At 41.4% G+C, this 23,250-nt stretch overlaps 1 long non-coding RNA gene across 2 annotated transcripts in view; it reads left to right on the top strand.

Moving 5' to 3' along the window:
- LOC114021094 overlaps positions 1-23,250 on the top strand; it is a 205,773-nt gene that overhangs the window by 19,756 nt on the left and 162,767 nt on the right. The gene's annotated exons all lie outside the window — the stretch shown is intronic.

Raw genomic sequence — 23,250 nt, 5'->3', positions numbered from 1 at the left:
ATTCCTCGGATCATCCTAGTAGCCCTTCTCTGTACCTGTTCCAGTTTGAATTCATCCTTCTTAAACATGGGAGACCAGAACTGCACACTATTCCATGTGAGGTCTCACCAGTGCCTTGTATAACGGCACTAAAACCTCCTTATCCCTACTGGAAATGTTTCTTCCTCCTTCCCTAAACTGTTGTGCCACGGCATGAGCTGGCCTTGCAAGCGAGTTAGGCTCAGACTCATTTGTGTCATGAGGTTGCCTTCCTCCCCAGGTGAAGGGAATGAGTGCAGGAGTCATGTCCTGGGAGCATGCGACTCAGAACCAGGCCGGCAAATTCCCAAAAAGGGCACCCTGAGTATCTAAGTGTGGCTCTGTTATGTATGGAGTTTTTGTTTTCAAGGGGACCTTAGCCTGAGGTCCAGGATGGGTAATGTTTAGACCTGAGCTGCTGCTGGATTTTCTACATGTAAGTAGGTTGTGGTTTTGATTAACGTTATTTTGTGATCATGCAAGGCTAGAAATGAGCGGTTTATGCTGTGGTGCAAAGGGTAATAGCACACTTTCTCAGCCCTTTAGGGGTCCAGAAAGGTAAAAAGAGGGAAGAGATGAGCACTCATGTAGCACAAAATTAAGATCCTGGGAAGAAAATTAATTAAGGAACCAAAGAACATGAAGAGAAAAAATTCTTTAATTGCCTATACACCAATGCTAGGAGATGGGCCAACAAACATGAGCATAGATTTGATCTAGTTGGTATTACTGAAACCTGGTGGGATGATTCACATGGTTGGAATGTTGAAATCAATGACTATAACCTACATAAGAAGGACTGAGTGGACAAAAAGTGAGGGGAAATGGCACGCTGTCAAAAATGGTGTTACCTGTTTCCGAGTCACTGATAACTCAGAAGAAAGTGATCTTGAATACTTATGGTTCAGTATCCTAAGAGATAAAGCACAGGATGGGGTATTAGGTAGTGTCTGCTACAGCCCACCAATCACAGCAGGGAACAGGATGACTGGCTCTTTATGCACCTACTTGTAATGTACAAGAAACAAAGCTGTGTGATCATGGGGGACTTCAATTTGAGTGACATATGCTCATGCCGCCAGTACTAAAACATCATTGGAATGTCAAAATATTACAGATGACAATTTCCTAACTCAGAAAAATGTTTCATCTTGACAGATGAAGAGGATCATATCACAGAACTAAACATTAATGGTAATTTAGGTACAAGAGATCATGACTTGATCATGTACAAATAGAATAAAGTCCAGACCCAAAAGAGCCAATTTAAAAAGGCCGACTTCACAAAGCTGAAAATAATTATGAGCCAGATAAACTGGAAGTAAGAATTTAATAAGAAAAATGTGAATGATAATTGGGAATTGTTTAACACTTTACTAGATGCCCAAAAAGCCACAATTGAGGAAGAAGGTTTAGCAGGGATGTGAAGGCAGCTATTAAAAAAAGAAGAAGAAGAAAGGGGAAGATAGTAATGAACATAAATCAGAAGTTAGGAATTGCAGAAAATTGATATGGGAAGCAAAGGGACACAAAGAGAAATCTATGGACAGCAGAGTTACGGACAATAAGAAGGAATTTATTAGGAACAAAAAGAATCTTGGCAATGGTATTGCTCCACTACTAGATGGAAATGGAAGAATTATCAATAAAAAGGCAGAAGTGGTCAATAAATGTTTCTGTTCTATATTTGGGGGAAAAACTGATGAGATGGTCTCATCATATGATGAAAACACTCTTTCCCTTTCATTAGTATCTCAGGGGAATGTTAAGTAGCAGCTACAAAAAGTTAGTCTAAATCGGCAGGTCCAGATAACTTGCATTCAAGAGTTTTAAAAGAGCTGGCGGAGGAGGTCTCTGGATCATTAATGTTGATTTTTCAATAAGTGTTGGAATGCTGGGAAAGTTCCATAAACTGAAGAAAGTCAATGTGCCAATATTTAAAAGGTAATTATAGGCCTAATCAGTCTGATGTTGATCCTGGGCAAGATAATGAAATAGCTGATATGGGCCTTGATGAACAAAGAATTAAGAGGATAATGGAATTAATGCCAATCATCATGGCATTATGGAAAATAGATCCTGTCAAATTAACTTGATGTATATATTTTTGAGGAGATTTAAAGTTTGGTTGATAAAGCAATAATGTTGCTGTAATATACTTGGACTTCTGTGAGGCATTTGATTTGATATCACTTAACATTTTGATTAAAAAACTAGAACAATATAAAATTAACATGGCACACATTAAATGGATTAAAAGCTGGCTAATGGATAGGTATCAAAATGTAATAATTGAGCAGGGGTGTTTTACTGGGGCACTGTAAAGATCAATTCTTGGCCCTGTGCTATTTAATATTTTTTATCAATGACCTGGAAGAAAGCATAAAATCATCACTGATAATGTTTGAAGATGCTCCCAAAATGAGGGGGAGTGGTAAATAATGAAGAGGTCAGGTCGCTGATAGAGTGATTTGGATCATTAGGTAAACTGGTTGCAAGCAAACAATATGTGTTTTAATAAGGCTAAATGTATACATCTAGGAACAAAGAATGTAGGCCATACTTACAGGATGGGGGATTCTGAAAAGATTTGGAGGCTGTGGTGGATAATCAGCTGAACATGAGCTTACATGGTGACTATAGCCAAAAGAGCTAATGCGATCCTCGGATGCATAAACAGGGGAATCTCAATTAGGAACAGACGTTATTTGGCACTGGAGTGACCACTGCTGGAATACTATGTCCCGTTCTGGTGTTCATACATCAAGAAGGATGTTGAATAATTGGAGAGGGTTCAGAGAAGAGCCATGAGAACATTAAAGGATTAGAAAACCAGCCTTATAGTGATTAGACTCAAGGAGCTCAATATGTTTAGCTTAACAAAAAGGTTATGGAGTGACTTGATTACAGTCTATAGGTACCTACATGGGGAACAAATATTTGATAATGGGCTCTTCAGTGTAGCAGGGGCTGGAAGCTGAAGGTAGGGGGTAATTAGAGTGATATACCATTTGAACAATTTACCAAGGATCTTGGTTGATGCCCATCACTGGCAATTTTTAAGTCAAGATTTGATGTTTTTCTAAATGATCTGCTCTAAGGATTATTTTGGGGGAGATCTATGGTCTTTGTTATACAGTAGGTCAGATGAGATGACCACAGTGGTCCTTTCTGGCCTTGGAATCTATGAAGGATATCAGTCTTTAAAGTCATTACATTTCTGGCATAGAATATTTGTTTTAAGTCATTTTAGATGCTTTTATGGCTTCTTCTCTGACCCTTCTTTGGTTAGACTCGTGGTTATAAGTAAGGCTCCGTGTTTGTCTCAGAACTCACGGATTCTGTGACTTTCCATGACCTCTGTGACTTCTGCAGTGGCTGGTGTGCCTGGTCTGGGGGCCACCTGAGTGGCTCAGGCAGCCCATGGGCCAGTTGCACCGGTTACTGCTGGTGCAATCTGGACCCCCACTCACCTCCCAGCAGCAGGAATTTGGATGTGGGGGGGCTCAGGGCTGGAGGTTGAGGTGCAAGGTGGTGCTTACCTAGGACGGGCTCCCCGGAAGGGCTACAGGAACTCCCCTCTCTCAGCTCCTAGCTCCCTGTGCTGCCTCTGCCAATGGGCACTACCCCCACAGCTCCCATTGGCCACAGTTCCCAGCCAATGGGAGCTGCAGAATCAGGGATTGGGGCGGAGCAGAGGCAGCACGTGGAGCTCAGGAGCCAGGTAAGGAGCCTATTCCAGCCCCGCCAACCCTTTCCCACAGCACTCGTGGCGCCCCCTCCATTTTACTATATAGTAAAAGTCATGGACAGGTTATGGGCTGTGAATTTTTGTTTACTGCCCATGACCTGTTGTTATACCAATAAAATAAAAACCAGCAGGATCTTATTAAAGAGGAAAAGGCAAAATACCACATTTATTGTGAATACAGAAAGAATCATAGTAAGCAGTTAGTTATAGCTATAACATTCCATTCAATCTCATATTTATTCATACATTCATTCATATACACACTCACACACAGGTTCTGCAAGGTTGTTATCATAGTTACCAGCCTTAGAGTTGCTCATGCCAAGCCACTGGCCAGGTGGCCTGGACATGAGGAGGGAGCAGGGCCTTGTCAGATGCACATCTGGTGCTCCTGGAAGTTGGTTTGCAGAATCAGACCCCAAAGTTCTCACTTTCTAGAGTCCATTTTTATAGGAATTTCTTCCTATGCCAGTCTGTGGGAATTGCTTCATCATGCTGTTGCTGAATCAATCAGCAGATAGCACATTCCTGACAGCTCCATGCTGCTAGATGTTATCTTGTTCTTTGTTCTCCCATCCTTGAGGCTGTTGGGTGGATTCCAGTCTGCCCTCCGGGGGGTCCTCTGGTTATTTCCAGTTGACGCCTTCTTCAGCTGATGGACACTGGATTCTTAGGCTGGCACCTCCCTGATCATTCAGTTATCATCCAAACCAAGCATCCATCCACATACATCCTCTATCTCTATTTTAATCACAATTGTTAACAAAGAGAGATGAATACAACAAAAGGGCGGGGAGTCTCTGAGTGCTGTTTCTGTTGTTACAGAGTATTGCTTTGAGTCTCTCTCTGTGTGAGTAGTTGTTGTTACAAAGAATTGCTCTGAGAACAGACTCTGTCTTAGAATGTACTAACACAATTAGCAGCTTGCAAGTTTTACACATAGAGGGACAGAAACAGTACCAAAAACCAAGAGTCCTCTTAATTAGTAATACCCTGGAATTTAAACTATGGGGAATCAAACTCATTTGTGATTTTAATACAGAACTTCTTTAATATGATCCAACACTGTCCCTGACTTTTACTAAAAATAACCATGACTAAAATGTAGCCTTAGTTATAAGGCACCTAGCTTTATGGGTGGAAGGATTCAAAAAGTACTCCCTATTTAAAACAAAATACAATGCCTCCCCCAACCTTAAAACTTCCTACACTGGCTTTACTGTAATGTGAGATGGGGCAATATAGCTTTGTAGATAGGTCACTGGACTTGGAATCAGAATACCTGGGTCAATTCCTGGCTCTGCCACTGGCCTGCAGGGAGACGTTGGCGAGTCACCTCTTTCTCTGTACTTCCATTTCCCCATCTGTAAAATGGGCATAATGATACCTTTAGTACAGTGCTTTGAGATCTGAAGGTGAAAAGCTCTATGTATAAGAGTTAGGTATTATGTGGCATAAAAAGTATACATTATGATGAGTTGTTTTCTAAAGGTTTTATTAGCACTTGTTTGGAATGATCTGAATAACTCACTGGTGGCTTTGCTACTTAGAAGTAATTCTGTCTTTTCAAACGCATGATAACCTTTATGCTGTTACCACCTCACACAATCCTGTATTTCCCGTGTGTGCATGTGTGTACACGTACATGCTCTACATAGGTATTTTCAGTGTTATCAATTTCAACTGTTATAAATTAGTTCTTGGTTACATATAGATGTTTATATCAATTTTATTTGCTTCTTACATTTTTCCAATTTTAGGTTTGATCCTACAACTTTCACTCATGTCAGTCGTCCCATTGACTTCCACCTAAGGGATACTTGCATGAGTGAGCATTACATTCACAAATAAGGATTACTGGCTTGTACATTTAACTGCCTGAAATAATTTGCAAAATACAAGATTAAGAATTTTTATGAAGTTGTCCATAAATCAGGGCATCCCAGGATTCAGTCTTGGGATGGTATTGACTGGTATTGATGGGATGTGAGTCTAGAAAATAAAATAATTTCATTGTCAGCACTTAGTCAAGAACTGTACTTTGTTAACTGTAATTTGTCTAAGGTGCCACAAGTACTCCTTTTCTTTTTGTGAATACAGACTAACACGGCTGCTACTCTGAAACCTGTACTTTGGTTATTTTCTCCAGCATTAAAATTAGCTACCCTGGTATCAGACTGCATAGCCAATAGTACCGTGTAAGAGAGAGAGTTTCATTGGTCAAATCCTGAGCTATGGCAGTCTTGCTTGATACATTCCTACTTTGAGAGCTTGCCAAGATAGGTCTGGATGCTTGGACAGAAATCTCAGCTGCCAACAGAATGGCTGTTAAACAGCAGTGGTGCTCATGAGTATTTGTAGATATTCCATTTGTGATTAGTCAGTGCAAATAGGTAAGCAAACAACAGTTACGTGACTATGCTTGTGTGATGGGTTGCATACCCACAGTGTCAGAGAGAGTTTACTGGAGTCAGAGAGAAATTAGTACACCTGCAGGGTGAGCCAGGCCCAAGTTAGGATGAGTCCAGCTGAGAGGAGTGGGTGACCTGGCCAGAGGGCTGAGTCATAAGAAGAAGCAGACCAACAGAAGGGCCAGGAGCAGTTGTTAACAGGTGGTGCCAGAGGAGGAGAACCTGCTTTGCCATGCACAGCCAGGAGAGGGTGTGTCTGCTGAGTGTCTCTCTCCTACAGTTGGGTTAATAAGAGTATTGAAATGTTTTATGTGTACTTGGCTAGTATCAAACAGTAATATATTGTAATGAGCTGAAACAACAAGGAGTCTGATGGCACCTTAAAGATTAACAGATTTATTTGGGCATAAGCTTTTGTGGGTAAAACACCACTTCTTCAGATGCATGGAGTGAAAATTACAGATGCAGGCATTATATAATGACACATGAAGGGAAGGGAATTACCTCACAAGTGCAGAACCAGTGTTGACAGGGCCAATTTGATCAGGGGCATCACACCATCAGAGGCTCATTCACCTGCATGTCTACTAATGTTATATATGCCATCATGTGCCAGCAATGCCCCTCTGCCACGTACATTGGCCAAACTGGACAGTCCCTACGTAAAAGAATAAATGGACACAAATCGGACATCAGAAATGGTAACATACAAAAGCCAGTAGGAGAACACTTCAATCTTCCTGGACGTTCTATAACAGATTTAAAGGTAGCTATACTTGAACAAGAAAACTTCAGAAACAGACTTCAAAGAGAAACAGCAGAACTGAAAATCATTTGCAAATTTAACACCATTAATTTGGGCTTGAATAGGGACTAAGAGTGGCTGGCTCATTACAAAAGCAGCTTTGCCTCTCCTGGAATTGACACCTCCTCATCTATTATTGGGAGTGGACTATATCCACCCTGATCGAATTGGCCCTGTCAACACTGGTTCTCCACTTGTGAGGTAACTCCTGTCCCTTCATGTGTCATTATATAATACCTTCATCTGTAATTTTCACTCCATGCATCTGAAGAAGTGGTGTTTTACCCACGTAAGCTTATGCCCAAATAAATCTGTTAGTCTTTAAGGTGCCACCAGACTCCTTGTTGTTTTTGTGGATACAGACTAACACGGCTACCCTCTGATACTTGTAATGAGCTGGTTAGTGTGTAGCACTGCTCTCTACTGGATGGAGTGAGAACTGCCCATCTGTGTCAGACACCGTCCATAATGCTAACAGTTAAGAGTTCACTTATCTTTTGCTCAAGTGGGTAGGACCTATACTTCTGGAGGACGAGGAGGATCTAAGTTCTGGCCCCAATGTTGCCATGAAGTTCTGAGTGGCCATAATGTACAGCACAGTAAAAAACACCTGCCTCTTGGAATGTCTAAATCGTATCTCCACCATGTAGGTGGTTCTTGCTTATCATCATGATAGCTAACTTGGGATGAGAATTAGTCACCACTAGATGTGAACACTGCACTTCCAGAATATGTGCACTTCTGGATAAATATTTAGCAAACTGTGCATGTAAAACAATTGTTTTTGTGAGGTTTCTTTTTGCTCCTTGTCAGTATATACCCACCATGCAGCCAGTAAAATACATTATTGGAACTCAAAACTTTCAATAAAATCATTGGTCCATCAAGTCAAATATCCTGGTCCAGCTGAAACTAATACCACTGGATACTAAAATAAATGGCAGAGATAAAATCAAAACACAATTTCCTGGGCTAACAGAGCAAAAGGCATCAGTGGAAAATAAGCAAATGAGAACTAGTGTGTGCTTAAGGATTTTTGTACTTTTGCCTTGTACACTTTCTGGGATCATGTTCCACTGTTGACCTTGGAAGCACTGATTAGTTATTAGTTATAATTAGTTATTAGTTATAATACTATTACATATCTATTTGCAGGGTTTAAGATGGAAATGGAAACCTTGCAATAATTTGGCTAAAAACTACTAGAGCGTTCATCCAGCTGTCAAATTACAAGACAAAACATATTAAGCAAAAACAAGCTGTAGCTGTTAAACTGATATTTAAACATTGTCAGTGCAGCTACCTGGACAGGAGCTATTTGGCCAGCATAATTTGTTGGCTACAAGTGTGAATTATTAGCAAAATGCAGTTTAGCGAGAGCTTACCCACTCTGGGCCATATACTGTTCTGTCCACTTGTGCGGCTTGTATTGTAGCCAGAGAAGGTGCACTCAAAACAACGCGTTTCAGAGTAACAGCCGTGTTAGTCTGTATTCGCAAAAAGAAAAGGAGTACTTGTGGCACCTTAGAGACTAACCGATTTATTTGAGCATAAGCTTTCGTGAGCTACAGCTCAGTTCATCAGATGCATCCGATGAAGTGAGCTGTAGCTCACGAAAGCTTATGCTCAAATAAATTGGTTAGTCTCTAAGGTGCCACAAGTACTCCTTTTCTTTTTTCAAAACAACGCATAGTCTTGTTTCTTCTTTGTCTCTTTTGTTCCTAGATCTGTTTTCATAACTTAGACACCAGGATTCTGTTAATTACACACTCAGGAGAGAATAGCTTGTTGTCGCCTATGGATGTAGGCAGCTGTGAACTGATAAAACCCATGGCAGGAATCTTAGCAGGAATGTTGCTACCTAAAAAATATGACTGTGCTTCATTAATGAACTGAGCCCTTTTCTAGATAAAAAGCTACAGCTTTTGATGATGAGTAGTGGAGCTGTTCCCTATAGGTCAATGCAATGCCTGGCATACATGCCTGAACTTGCCCGACAGCCTTTCTGGACATAAAGGTCATTCATCCTCAAGGCAGAAACAACCAGTAGCACTGGTGAGTAATTCTCTTTCTTTAATGATCTTCTTTCCTTTTGTAATATGAATTGTAATAGATGGGTGGCTGTTGGCTTCTTCAGATCTAGCAAAAACATTGTATGATCCATAGATTCCTGTGTAGAAAACATATATATGCTCTTTGAGTTGTATATCATAGAATTATCTTGTTGTGCTTTTTGTTTCTGTTACTTGCAGAATGTGCTGCTTATGTAAGTATTTATATCAGCCGCAAGGACAACTCTGTCCTTTTGTTCAACTTGCACAAAGAATGAAAGCATTCTAATGCATTTAGTTATTCATATATAGTCGCTGTGCATAGCTGGGAAATGGTCTGACTCTGTTACAAGGCCTTAGCTAATTTTTTTTTAAAGCCACTTTGTAGTCAGGGAGGATTGAGTGTGCAGGTGGAGGAAGTTAGTTTTAAGGTCTTCATGTTTTTATAATGGAAAATCCTTGCCTGCATTGCACACAGCCCTCTCAACAACAACCAATACAAATGCAGGTCCCTGTTTTCTCTTACATATTTGAAATTGTCCCTTAGAAGTGCTCCATACTGAGTACCATGATCACATGGTAATTTATTTGCAAGCATGTTGCAGTATCTTGAACCCCGAGTTCAAATTACTATATTTTAAAAACTTATTTATGGCTCTTGAAAAATAATGTGATGGGTAAAGCACAAGAAAATACGCTGTAGGGAATAATCCTGCACTGGCTGGGGAGAGAAAGATGACCCAATCGTTATTTTTTCCATCACCCATTTCTCATATTACAAAATAAGAGATAGCAATATAACAGGAACATCTTTTCTGCAGTACACAAGTTTCAGTTTTTAACACACTAATATTTTAACCTGATGCAGAAATGATGACACGGAAGTCCTTTAAAAGTCTTTGTGTCCTCTGAAGTTCTCCAGATTGGGAAGAAGGAGTCAGAGGAAATGTTCATTCAGAGAAAGGAACAAAGGGCATGCAGCCTTGCTATCTATGGCTTCCATATTATTCAATAACTCCCTCTGCCTCTCCCCTCCCCCTCTTTTTTTTTACCCTTGTATCTGTTAAATAATGTTTTCCATGAGACATCATTTTAAAGTTGTTATTGATTGTTTGAATTAGCACATCACCTAGGAGCTCTAGTCATGGACTGGGACCCCGTTGTGCTTGGTGCTGTACAAACACAGAACAATAAGACTGTTCCTGCCCAAGGAGCTTATAATCTAAATACTGTATAAACAAGAGGCAGCATATGGATATAGACAGATGGGGGAGTACAAGTGAACAATGCAGTAATATTTGTCACCGTGAGGCGCTGTGGTCTTTTCCCACCAACAGGCAAACTCTTGTCAAGTTGTTTATAACTGGAGATAGACTCAAACTGTAAAACTGTAAAACTTTCTGGCTTTCAGACTCTCAAGGTTTTTGGAGCTTGTTCACACCCTCGTTTTCATTTCAGCCCATTAAAGGACGAGCACAAGTCCATGGGGCCAGATGTGCTGCATCCGAGAGTGCTAAAGGAGTTGGCGGATGTGATTGCAGAGCCATTGGCCATTATCTTTGAAAACTCATAGCGATCCGGGGAAGTCCCGGACAACTGGAAAAAGGCTAATGTAGTGCCCATCTTTAAAAAAGGGAAGGAGGAGGATCTGGGGAACTACAGGTCAGTCAGCCTCACCTCAGTCCCTGGAAAAATCATGGAGCAGGTCCTCAAGGAATCAATTCTGAAGCACTTAGAGGAGAGGAAAGTGATCAGGAACAGTCAGCATGGATTCAGCAAGGGCAAGTCATGCCTGACTAATCTAATTGCCTTCTATGACGACATAACTGGCTCTGTGGATGAGGGGAAAGCGGTGGACGTGTTGTTCCTTGACTTTAGCAAAGCTTTTGACATGGTCTCCCACAGTATTCTTGCCAGCAAGTTAAAGAAGTATGGGCTGGATGAATGGACTATAAGGTGGATAGAAAGTTGGCTAGATTGTCGGGCTCAACGGGTAGTGATCAATGGCCCCATGTCTAGCTGGCAGCCGGAATCAAGTGGAGTGCCCCAAGTTCAATATCTTCATAAATGATCTGGAGGATGGTGTGGATTGCACCCTCAGCAAGTTTGCAGATGACACTAAACTGGGAGGAGAGGTAGATATGCTGGAGGGTAGGGATAGGATACAGAGGGACCTAGACAAATTGGAGGATTGGGCCAAAAGAAATCTGATGAGGTTCAGCTAGGACAAGTGCGAGTCCCGCACTTAGGACGGAAGAATCCCATGCATCGCTACAGACTAGGGACCGAATGGCTAGGCAGCAGTTCGGCAGAAAAGGACCTAGGGGTTACAGTGGACGAGAAGCTGGATATGAGTCAACAGTGTGCCCTTGTTGCCAAGACGGCCAATGGCATTTTGGGATGTATACGTAGGGGCATTGCCAGCAGATCGAGGGACGTGATCATTCCCCTCTATTCAACATTGGTGAGGCCTCATCTGGAATACTGTGTCCAGTTTTGGGCCCCACACTACAAGAAGGATGTGGAAAAATTGGAAAGAGTCCAGCGGAGGGCAACAAAAATGATTAGGGGACTGGAACACATGAGTTATGAGGAGAGGCTGAGGGAACTGGGATTGTTTAGTCTGCGGAAGAGAAGAATGAGGGGGGATTTGATAGCTGCTTTCAACTACCTGAAAGGGGGTTCCAAAGAGGATGGATCTAGACTGTTCTCAGTGGTAGCTGATGACAGAACAAGGAGTAATGGTCTCAAGTTGCAGTGGGGGAGGTTTAGGTTGGATATTAGGAAAAACTTTTTCACTAGGAGGGTGGTGAAACACTGGAATGTGTTACCTAGGGAGGTGGTGGAGTCTCCTTCCTTAGATATTTTTAAGGTCAGGCTTGACAAAGCCCTGGCTGGGATGATTTAGTTGGGGATTGGTCCTGCCTTGAGCAGGGGGTTGGACTAGATGACCTCCTGAGGTCCTTTCCAACCCTGATATTCTATGATTCTAAGATAGGGTCTGGCTGTACAAATTTGTATCTGGGTTCAGGTTCTGAAGAATCCTGTCTCCCTCTTACCATCCCATCCATCTGGCAACTATTGAGTATGTTCAAGACTGGATTTGGTTCTGGCCCCTCTCCAATTGAAATCCTGTTCTGTTTTTTTTGGTTAGGAATTCTAAAACTGAGAATAAAAATATAGGCTCTGATCCTGCAGTGTGTAGCTTTCAGGACCTCATGGGGAATCTCTATGCCACTGTTTGCAGAATCAGGACCATATTTTATGCATTAACTGTTCCAAATGCACATTTCCAGTATGAGTTGTGCACACTTCCCTGCCTCTCCCTCTCATAATTATTGACAAAGATTTGCCTATTTCAGGCTCTCTGTGATGGCAACTTTTGAATATAGGATTCCCTTTTCTGCATATACTGGGTCTTCCTCCATATTTAATGAAGAATTTGGAGTCCCAAGCCTTAATGGAAGATGTTGAATCAGTTTCAGCTTTTAAGGGAACTGTTATCTTTCCATTTGAGGTCTTATTGTTTTGTTTTTCCCCTGAAATGTCAGTCAGATATTTTGTTCTTCAATGGCTGGCGGTTCAAGTAGCATATACTTTGTGGGATTTTTATGTGCTTTTATAGCTCTTTTTGGTGCTTGTGCAACTTCTGTTTCGGGTGAGTCAAAGTGGCTGCCTGAGTGGTTCTGGGACCCACTAATATATCTGTTTTACTGCACAGGTTGTAAAGTAGTGGTGGTTGTTTCTGTTTTTTGTCAAGGATGTCTCTAGCTGAGCCATCTTGCCTAGCTTGGCCTTGCAAGTGTTTCTCTTTTGCATGGTAAAGCTGGTGTTCCCTTCCCATTCCAGCTGGAGGATCTTCACTTGAAAATATTACTGCTCGAATGACTTTGCTTTGCCTTCCATCCTAGGGGTAGAGATGAGAGAGGTCACTCCAGTGCCACTGTTGTAGAGTCCCTGTAATCTGTTTTCTAGAACGTATTCCCATTTTGGGTTAGATGTCACCTTTCTAGGAAGGCTTCATATTTTCTCACCCTTAGCAGCGTATCTTCCCATAGCTCTGATTTAATACTTCTGAAATTGCATAATAAAAGGCAAAATATTTTCCCTAGGAACTGCAAGCTGCGGAGCTGTGTGTTTGTCCTGTTGTGCCAGCCCTGTCTTGTGTCGCAGTGGTATTTTATTAATGTTTTTGATAAATTATTATGACCTATTTTTGTTTCCTACCTCATGTTTTTATGTCCTGTGTTTTAGTAGTTTCTTTCTCTTGACTTGTCAGAAAACAGTTTTCACAAAGCTATTGACAATAAGTTTGCCACTTTTGAAAGATTGCTAGGAGCATTGAGTGAAGTCTCCATCTCTAGGTTTGCTGCAAACAGTCACTTATTGTATTAATTCCTTGCTGGATTTATTTGATTTCTGTAGTGTCTATTGCTGGCATCTGGGCTGCTGTATAATTAGTAGTGGTCAAACAAAACCCATCCAAATGTGGCTAGGCTGTCAGTTGCTGTCGTAAAACATAACCAGATGATTAAATAAATTCCAAGGAAGCTGCTGAAAAAGGAAGGGAGAGGAAATTCTGCAAATGACCTGAACGGCAAAGCCTTGCAGAGAGTCAAGAAGAAAGCCACCAAGGGGCATGCTTGAGCCGGTTTTCTTGAAGGTGGGTCCCTGAAATAAAGAAGGCCTTGTCCCCAGTCTGAATTAGTTTGAGTTGAACCTTAGGATGGAAGAGAATGGCAACTTGGCTTAAGTGAATGCAACTGCCTTGGAAGGGCATAGCAGGAGAGAGAGTTGCTTGTGTGTGGGGGAAGAGTGCATACAGGATTCTTATGATCTCCTTAGTCTGTCTTGGAGAGAAGCTTCTGTATGAGAAGCATGAACCTGATGTTGGGTTAACTTTATTAAGCAACAAGTAGGAAGAACATCCTGTAGCCTTCCTATGAGGATAGAAATACCATTAAAGGGAGCAATACTGATCATTACAGTATGTTACATCTGAGATCTTCTGATTACAACTGGGCATCCAAATCCCACTGATAATCTCACTTTACAGCTTTCCATGCTGTGACCCACTCCACTGTAGGTGCTGTTGTGAGTGCCACGGTGCCCCAGTACCCTGGACATCTTGGTAGCAGGCCGGGCATACCTCAAGCTTGGAGATGAGTGTTGTAGGCATTCCAAGCACTGGGCTCTTCAGGCCCTTGTCTGTGGTGGGTGCCCCCGAACACCTGCATGTTTGGATTAAGTAGGATTCCTTTGTTAGGGCTGCCAGAAATAAAAGGTGCAAATTCCCTCAGCACACTCTCATTAATCCCAGTGTAACCCCTCTGTGCTGTCCTGTCTGTGTGCAGCCCTTTGTTCTTGTGCTGTAGCTGCTGCCCCCTGCCAGCTGCATGGTGTGTCTGGCAGTCCAGCTCTGAGGGCTTCCAGTTATGGTTCTCAGGCCCTCCAGTTCCACCCCAGCCTTCCTTCTACAGCCAGCTGTGAGGCTGCTGTTCCTGCTCTCCAACAGCCTCGTGATCCCTCCTGCACCTGGTCCCATCAGGCCATGGGTAGATCCATCAGGATCATTATGAATCAGGATTTATGGTGTGGGTTTTAGAGTGGCTGTATAGGGAAAGCATTGTACCATATTGTAACTGAACAAGAACACTCCTCTTGGAGCGAACTTCCTATGGACGTTTCCAGAGCTTTACGTTGAAATGTGAGCACTGACCCAATCCCGGCTTCTCAGGAATTCTTGGGTTCATTACAACCCAACTACACATCTGACTGTATGTGTTGCCTGGTCCCTTTGCTTCCCTTGCCTGTTCTTCGCTTGTGGTCTGACAGAGTTTTGCGACTGAAAAGAATGCTGCTCTGCCAGAGCTTCTGAGAGCAGAATTCATGTCAGTTTCAAAATCTTGCCCCTTCACAAAAACCGAGCTGGTAGGGAGATTGTAGGGATGGCAGGAAGAGTGTGCATGAGAGTGATTACAACAAACAGTGTTCTGGAAATTGCCTAGCCAATAGGCTGGGATGTGATTAGTTTGTAACTCATGTTTAAAGCCAATAGCTTTTCCCATAGTGATATATTGATACGATAATATTAGGGCTTCTGTTTTTCAGGGTTTATTAATATTCTTTTGGGGTTTATTTTTAACAATTGAGTTTTATGTAGATGTCCAAAAATTGGGTGTGTTTGTGTCTCGCATTACTTATTACAGTAGTATATGCCTGATGTCCAGTTGAGTAGAGAAAAAAAGTGCTAGATCCTATGGTTATCTGAGGTTCTGAAGGGTATTTTATTGTCAACCGTAAAAGGAAGCAACCATATTTCATTGCAAACCTACCATGTTTTTTGGGATTGTCTGGCACAGGCATTCATTTTAGTACCAGGGAACTGAGCTCAAGCTTGTGCACATGTGAAGGAAGTAAGCTGCAGGATTCCACTCCTAGCCTAGAAATCAAATCCAGTATTTCTGTCCTACACTGAAATCAACAAGGGGAAGAGGGAAATGATTGTGATACAGGGTGTTTTCTCTGAATCTCAGATGTCTGTCTCTCTTTCTCTCTGTACTCATTTGCACTTATAATCACTAGAGTATTGGCACAAAGCCTTGTCAACTGATTACATATTATGCAGTTACACAAATAATTAATAAATGGAGATTTCCCGTTCACAGACTGTATATCACACGCTCTGTCTAGTTTAAGGAAGAGGTTGGGGCCTCCAATTTCCACAGTGCAAAGGGCCCCAAAAATTCTTTAATCCAGCCTTGGGAGGATGATAAGAAAGATGAGGCCCCTGGACAGGATCCAAGAACATCACATTGGTAAGAATCCTGGTAGCCTCCCCTATTCCAGCAGTTTGAGGTGATTTCTCATTTGGGGATTGCCTCTTGACAGTGGTTCCCCCAACTTTATATGGTAAGTAGGGTCAGTCCTTTGGATGTTAGGGCTTAGATATTTTACCTGTTACCTATATGTGCTGGGGTGAGTGAATGGGCTGGGGGCAGAGTCAGAATAAGAGTAATGGGGTAAGATTAATGGGATGCAAAAGAGAAGTTCAGTGTGTGAGAGAGTACTGAAAGAATTTGAAGGGAGAAGAAAAGAGGAAAGACAGAGGTAGAGAATACAGGGAAAGAGAGAATATAAGAGGTGGTACGATACAAAAGAGAAAGAGGAAACAACACAGGAAATGAAAGGAATTAAACTAGAAGGGGGAAGATCTGACTCTTTGGGCCAGGGACTATTTTCCTTGGTGTTTGGAATATGACCAGCAAGTTTTAGGCACTTGAAAACAGTCTAAATAGTAATAAAAACTGATGAACAGTGAGAATAAGATTTGGTGTTTTCCTGTAGGGTCCAGCTCCTGGATTCATGTGACTATAGGAGAATATCTTGGTGTTATGTATGGTTTTTTTTTTTTTTTTAAATTAAGGTTTTAGTTCTCATGGTTGTGGAGAAGATCTTGAGATTGTGAATCCTAGTCCGGGATAGTAACATCCAGGAGGGTTTAAGGGAGCACGGGGAAACTATTTCATTAAACCTGTTATCCTCTTGAGAATACTGGACAAACTGTGTCCCTGGTGGACACATCTGGCTTTGCAAGGGAGTGAGGTAATTACAGACATTTTGCTTATGGTTTCATTCCATCTCATGGCCTAGGCTATGCTTTTAGTCCTGAAATATAAAAGTGCTGAGGCAGAGTGTAGACAGCACCCTGTCTTTGTATTTGGGATGTTGGCAGGTTAGTTTCCCTTTGCAGTGATCTTCCCCCTCACATCTGTTATTCCGTTTTTGCTTCAAACGCACACACAGTCATGAGTGCCACACTGACAGCAGTGCAACTGTTCTCTTGAAATGAAAGAGCTTCTCAGATGGGCTCCTGTGGTCATGCTGCAAATGCCAGCGCACAGAGGAATAAACACCAGATTCACTTTCATCCCAAGAGGAAATCCTTTGAAGAAGGCCTTTTGTGGGGAGCCCCTCAAGAATAGTAACCTGAGGGTGAGTAATTTCCTTTTGATTATACCGATCTGCCATGATTTCATAATTGGCTATTGATGCAACAGGGGCTGCTTTAGCAGGTGTTCATGGGAACAATTGCACCCACAGAAATCCCACAGCAGTGCCTCCTGTCCTGTGAGGCTGCGTGTGGCGACCGGGGTCCTCCAACCACCCACACCACTCAGATTTGTCCTGTTTGCCCCTCAGTCATCCTTATGGGGTGGCTGCACCAAAACTGACTGAATGGCACTGAGACGCTATGTGCAATGTGCAGAGCAAGGAGTTGGACCCAGCTGCAGCTGAGGGAGAGGATCTTTCCAGACTGTTCCCCCGGACCTCCCTTCTTCACTGGGCCAGGATTAGGGTTGCAATGCCAGAGTGGAGGGTGCTGCTATGGTTGGTTGGTGCTCCCATGGCAGGGGGAGGAGGAGGAGGCAGCAGAAAGCGCCCATTTAATCAGGAGGCTACATCCACCTCTGATTAAAGCGTACTAGGAAGGTTGCTTTTAGTAAGTTCAGATGTCGCAGTCTTGTGATGCATCAGTTCAATATGGCCTGTTCTTAACAGGAATTGATAACTAGATAATATCTCTTGGGTGCCAGATGGGGAAAGCGGTGATATCTGGCTAGCTTGTAGAGAGTGGAAAGCTATCACTCGTATATTGATGAGTCGCTCAAGATTTAGCGATGGACAGTTTGGTGTTTCAGGGATCATTCCTCTTAATGAGGGCTAGATTGAACTCCAGACTGGTGGGAGCTTTCTGTTACCCTTTTTTGTTTGTTTACACTAACTTCTGATGGATCCTTTTGAAAGAAAAAAACCTTTTCAGGGGTCAGCCCTCCATTCTTACACCCTGAAAGTGGTACCTTTATTACAGCTGGCTGGGCAAGTTTCAATAGAACCATATGCCATCAGAATATGCTCTTTTATCGAAGTCAAGATGTTTCATGAAATCAAGTTGTTTGTGGTTTTTTGAGAGAATTTAGTTTCTGAAGAAAACCAAAACAAGTTCCCACAATGTTGAAACCAACCGTTTTGATGTTTTGGGAATAAAAAGTTTTGATTTTTCCTTTTTTAAGTTATTTTAATTTCAAAATGTTTGTATTATTATATAATTTTAATTTTATTTTAACAAAATAAAAAGGTGAAATTGAAATACTTTGACTTGAAAAGAATTTTTTTCAGAATTTTCTTTTGTGGAAAATTTCAACATTTTCAGTTTTCATTCTGATTTAGAACAAAATTGGATTTTAAAATCTTGAAATCCTTTGTGAAACGGAAATTCTGTCCTCCCAGAGCTCTAGCCTCTTATCCCTTTGTCACTTCTGGTGAATTCCTGCAGTGTGTTGTACTGAGGAGTGCAGCTAACCACCTCCTCAGGGATGGTCTGTACTAGAATATTAGATTTACACAGCTATGGCATTCGGGGTGTGAAAAATCCGCACTCCGAGTGATGTAGTGAAGTTGACTTAAGTCCCCATGTAGACAGCGTTAAGTTGACAGGAAAATTCTTCTGTTTAACTAACTACTCCCTCTTGTGGAGGTGGATTTACCACAGTGCTGGGAGAACTCCTCCCGTCACTGCAGTAAATGTCTATACTGAAACGCTGCAGCAGCATTGTAAGTATACATATAGCCTTAGTGTGGCAAGTTACTCTGAGCATAGCATAGCTACTCTCATGCTCCTGTGCTGCTGATGTCTGGCAATGTTGATTGGCCGATCTTGTGATGCCGTTGCTTTTGCGCAGGAGTGAAAATAGCACGGTAACCACAGCTCCTGACATGGTATATCAGGTATTTGGAAAGTCTCTGTGATTGGCCGTTCAGGATATAACTGGAAAACTTGCTAATATCTGCAGTTATAGGCTCATTCAGCCCATATTCTAGTGCAGTATTGTTAGTGGTACTGCATTAGAGCGTGCCTAAAGAAGAGGGAAAGGGTGAAATCTCGCTGTCACTGAAATCAACAGAAGTTGATCCATAGTGGGGCCAGGATTTAACCCACAGGTTTGGGGTTTTTTGGTCATTTTTAAAGTGCCATGTCATAAGGAGTGCAGTTCTGAGTCCGCTACTATTATGGCAAGTATGTTAACAGATATAAAAAAACATTTAAATTTCTCTTTTGGAATTGGAGGAACAGACTCCAAAGTTATTTTTGTTCTGTTTTTCATGTACTGCAGTTTCTCCCAACAGCCTAGGAGAGGAATGACTTTGTATGGAAGCAAAATTCACCATGATCCCCTACATATGCTGCTATAACTACTCCATGGGAAAAGTGGAAAGGGAAGGTGACAAGTCTGGCTTACCCATTACCACAAAAACAGTGTAGTAGGCTAAGATGGCCTTTAGTGCAAACAGATCCCCTGTCTTCTGGAGCATTTTTACTTCACATTCAATTAAAAAAATATTCTCTGTGGGTTAAAGAATCTTGGAAGGCCAAAATATACATTTGGAAGCTATCAGGCTGGATGGGTGGCATGTACTGGATTAACATGAGCCTGACCATTTAAAAAAATCTGTATTACAGTAATGATAATACTTAGGACTTTACATTTTCAAGGTGCTTTATAGACAGTCATGAAATAATCCTCAGAGTATCCCTATGAAATGTGAAAGATGTATTAGATATCTTACATGTCCGGTTAAATTCATAGCATATCTTGGTCATATTAAATATAGAAGATCCATTGCTATGTTCTCACCTCTATTCCATTCCATGAGGCTAATGGTGTAGCACTGACAGGTGTTTGTCTGACATTAAAAACTTCTTAAAAACCTCCAGTGACAGAGATTCTGCAACTTCTCTAGGCAATTTGTTCCAATGCTTAACTGCCCTGAGAGGAAGTGTTTCCTAATGTACAACCTCAACCTCTCTTGCTGAAGTTTAAGCCCATTGCTTCTTGTTCTATCCTCAGAATTTTGTTTCTCCTTCCTCCTTCTAACAGCCTTTTATGTACTTGAAAACTGTTGTGTCCCGCTTCTGTCTTCTCTTCTTCAGACTAAACAAACCCAGTTTTTCCAATCTTTCCTCATAGGTCATATTTTCTAGACCTTTAATCATTTTTATTGCTGTTCCCTGGACTTTCTCCAACTGATTAAGCTAGCATGCAAATAAAGTAATGTAGCCCTGGCAGTGGGGGCAATGGAACAGGCTAAGTATAATCCTATCTGATACCCTAGATAAGTACTTGGGTGGCTAACCTGTGCTACCACCTGTACTGCTGTGGCTATACTATTTTGTTGCATGCTAGCTTGATCAAAGCTAGCATGTACATCTACTCAAGATAGACATTACACCTTCAGCTGCACTGTAGACATAGGTTCTTAAGTGTCAAAGAGTAAATCCCATTGCAATGTTGGCAGAATTTAGGCTCTGAAGTCACTTAAGCACTTTTGAAAATTTTACTTGTTGGGTCTAGGTCTGGTGACTCGTGCTAAGTAAAACTCACTTTTTGACTTGTACTTTGTCAAGCATTAGTGAAAATTTAAAAAACACGCTAGTAACTGCAATTACATTAATGTTTCGTAGAGATTGATGGAACTGGAGTTCGATTGACCTGGCTGGAAACTGTGGATGTATTTAGAATCTTCCATTTTGTCAGCAAAAGCCACCAAACAAAAACAAAAACAACCTTCACTGAATGACGTTAGTGTGCATTAGAAAAACCTCTTTGTTTTGACAGTGATTGTTTTGGCATTAGTGCATTAGAAGAAAAAAGTCAATGTTTAGGAATGGGGAGTAAAATATTTAAGTATTAAAAATGATATTTCAGATGACACATTGTAAGGCATTCAGGAGTCTTAATAGAACTTTTAGGTTTAACAAATGTGTATTAGTTTGTTTTCTATTGTTGTGTTCTTTTAATTCATAAATGATGCAGAGTTTAGTAATTACACTCCTTTCTCACAATTTCTCAGCCTTCTTTTAATAAACACTTTGCAGATAAATCAGGAGTGTTGATGTTGCACAAGAAACTTGTCAACATGAAAAGTTTTATCAAAGTGTCATTGTGCGTTTAGACAGTAATAAATGTGCAGTATTTCATCCTCTTTAAATCCTTTGGGTCAGAACACAGAATTTCTGTCACCTGAGAAATTCTGACACTTCAAAAGCTGCGGTTTTGTTCCAAATTGGAATAAAAAGCTGAAATTGTGAGATTTTTCTATTGGAACAGAAATTCCAAAAAGTTTCAATTTGGAAACATTGAATCATTTTGAGCCTGTCAAATCATTTCCATATTGTGGATTTATATCTAATACAATGTTAAAATGTATAAAAGTCAAAACAAAATTCAACTACTAAGCTGAAATGTTTTGATACTTTTCTGTCTAATTTCATCAATCAGTATTTTCCCGCGAAACATTTGGGTTTCAACAAAATTGCATTTTTAATGGAAACTGTCAAATTTTTCTACAATCTCTAGCTCTGCGCCAGATAATGTTGTGTCCCAAAGCTGTAAACCTGGAATAACTCTGCTGCTTTCAGGTAGACAGAGGTCAGGATCTGGCTCAGAGTTTATAGTAGAAACTACAGTACGCCTGTATGTTTCATTCTGAGCAGTGATAGTTTATACAAGTTCAGGGGCCTTATCAGCAAGAAAAAAAAAGAAACTGAAACAAATCCTTGCTGGTAGGAGAGGTGAGACATGGAACAACAAAATCCAATATTGATAACATTGGCAACTGCTGTATTTGGTGTTTTAATAGCCTAAATTCATGCTCGCTTGCATTATAGTAGGAGAAGCCAGTTATTAATTTCTCTTTTTCAGAGGGATAAGGGAAAAGAAAATTGGTCTGTAATGGCGAAAATGAATGCTCTTAGATCTTAGCTAGTGGTAGTAGCTGGTGGCAGTAGTTTTTAAAGCACCAGTATAGCTTACGGTTTCCAGTCCACTGATTCTGCACACTTACTGTTTTTTTTATTGATAGCGTATCTTTATGCCCCCTTTTTGTTTGAATTTGAAGATTTATTGTGGCATTACTTCTACTGTTTATAAGCAAATGTCGTCCCCCCACCCCAAATATGACCTAATGTAAAATGCTGAGAAGGGATTAGCTATGGCTATTTTCTCTTTACCTACTGTATACTTTTCTGACATGTTAGATTCACTTTCAGCCCCAGGCCAATCTGTCAAAGAAATGGGGAATGTTTCCTTCTATGATGGATTTGCCAGAGGCTGAGTTTTGAAACAAGTTGGGTATTGCTTTTTACACAAAAGTAATTTCTCCCTGCTAAGAGAGCTATCACTGAATCAGCTGAACAGAAGCCTCTGACTTGCATTTCTAGTTTCTGATCTGAAAATCTGCAACAGGCATTTTTTTTAATAAACTCATCTGCCACAAAGGAGCTCTGGCAGTATAACTCTGGGGGAACTCTCAGCAATATAAGGTCAAAATAATTTCCCCGAGGAGATCAAAAAAGCAATATGTATTTTTTTAAAAAAACTTTCCATGTATGACTTCAGTGTCGTTATCACATTGGATGAATATACTGCTGCAAAGTTAGATCAATAGGTCAGACCTCAGCACGCAGACAGATGTATGCTAACATCACCACGTCTGTCCACAACGGTAACAAAAATGTCCGACTCAGTTTACCATCTAATCTGAAAGACAAGAAATCACTCATTATGCCCTCCAGTTGGCCTCAGTTTGCAGTAGTGGGGGAGGAAATGGGGGAACTGCACAGCCAAAACCCTTTCTTCACAGCATGGCTTCTCCAAAAGGAAAATCGATAGCCAGCATGCAAAGCAAATCCAACAAAGTAACAAAGCCTGGCATTTGTGCACAAATGACTAAACATGATAGCTATTAAAGGCATCCCCTAAGAAGCATTCCAGACAGTCGCACAACAGTTAAACTGCTGCTGGGCAGCTCGCTGAGAAAAATGAAGTCATGGCTCATTCAGTCTGTGCTCCCTTTGCAAGGCAGTTGCTAAAAGCAGTGGAATGTTTCTTTCCCTCTTCTGTGTTGGCTGGTGGAATCCATTTTCAGACCTCTGGGGGAGGCCATGAGATTTCAGTTACAATAGAGAGAAGAGCAGAGTGGCAAGGGAACCTCGGCTCCTGTTGCCCTCCCTGGCCTCCACGTGAGTTTCCAAGGGATGGGGAAGTGTGTCAGCCTATTAGTGTTGTCCTATACTTGTACAAAGATCTCTTAAACTGGGAGCCAGATCCTAGGCTGGTGGAAATGGTCAGTGGTATTGGGCTCAATAGAGGA

This window comes from Chelonia mydas, chromosome 10 (assembly GCF_015237465.2).
Source record: "Chelonia mydas isolate rCheMyd1 chromosome 10, rCheMyd1.pri.v2, whole genome shotgun sequence".
NCBI classification, from domain to species: Eukaryota; Metazoa; Chordata; order Testudines; family Cheloniidae; genus Chelonia; species Chelonia mydas.
The sequence above is the reverse complement of the archived record's forward strand: the minus strand, read 5'-3'. Positions and strand labels throughout refer to the sequence as shown.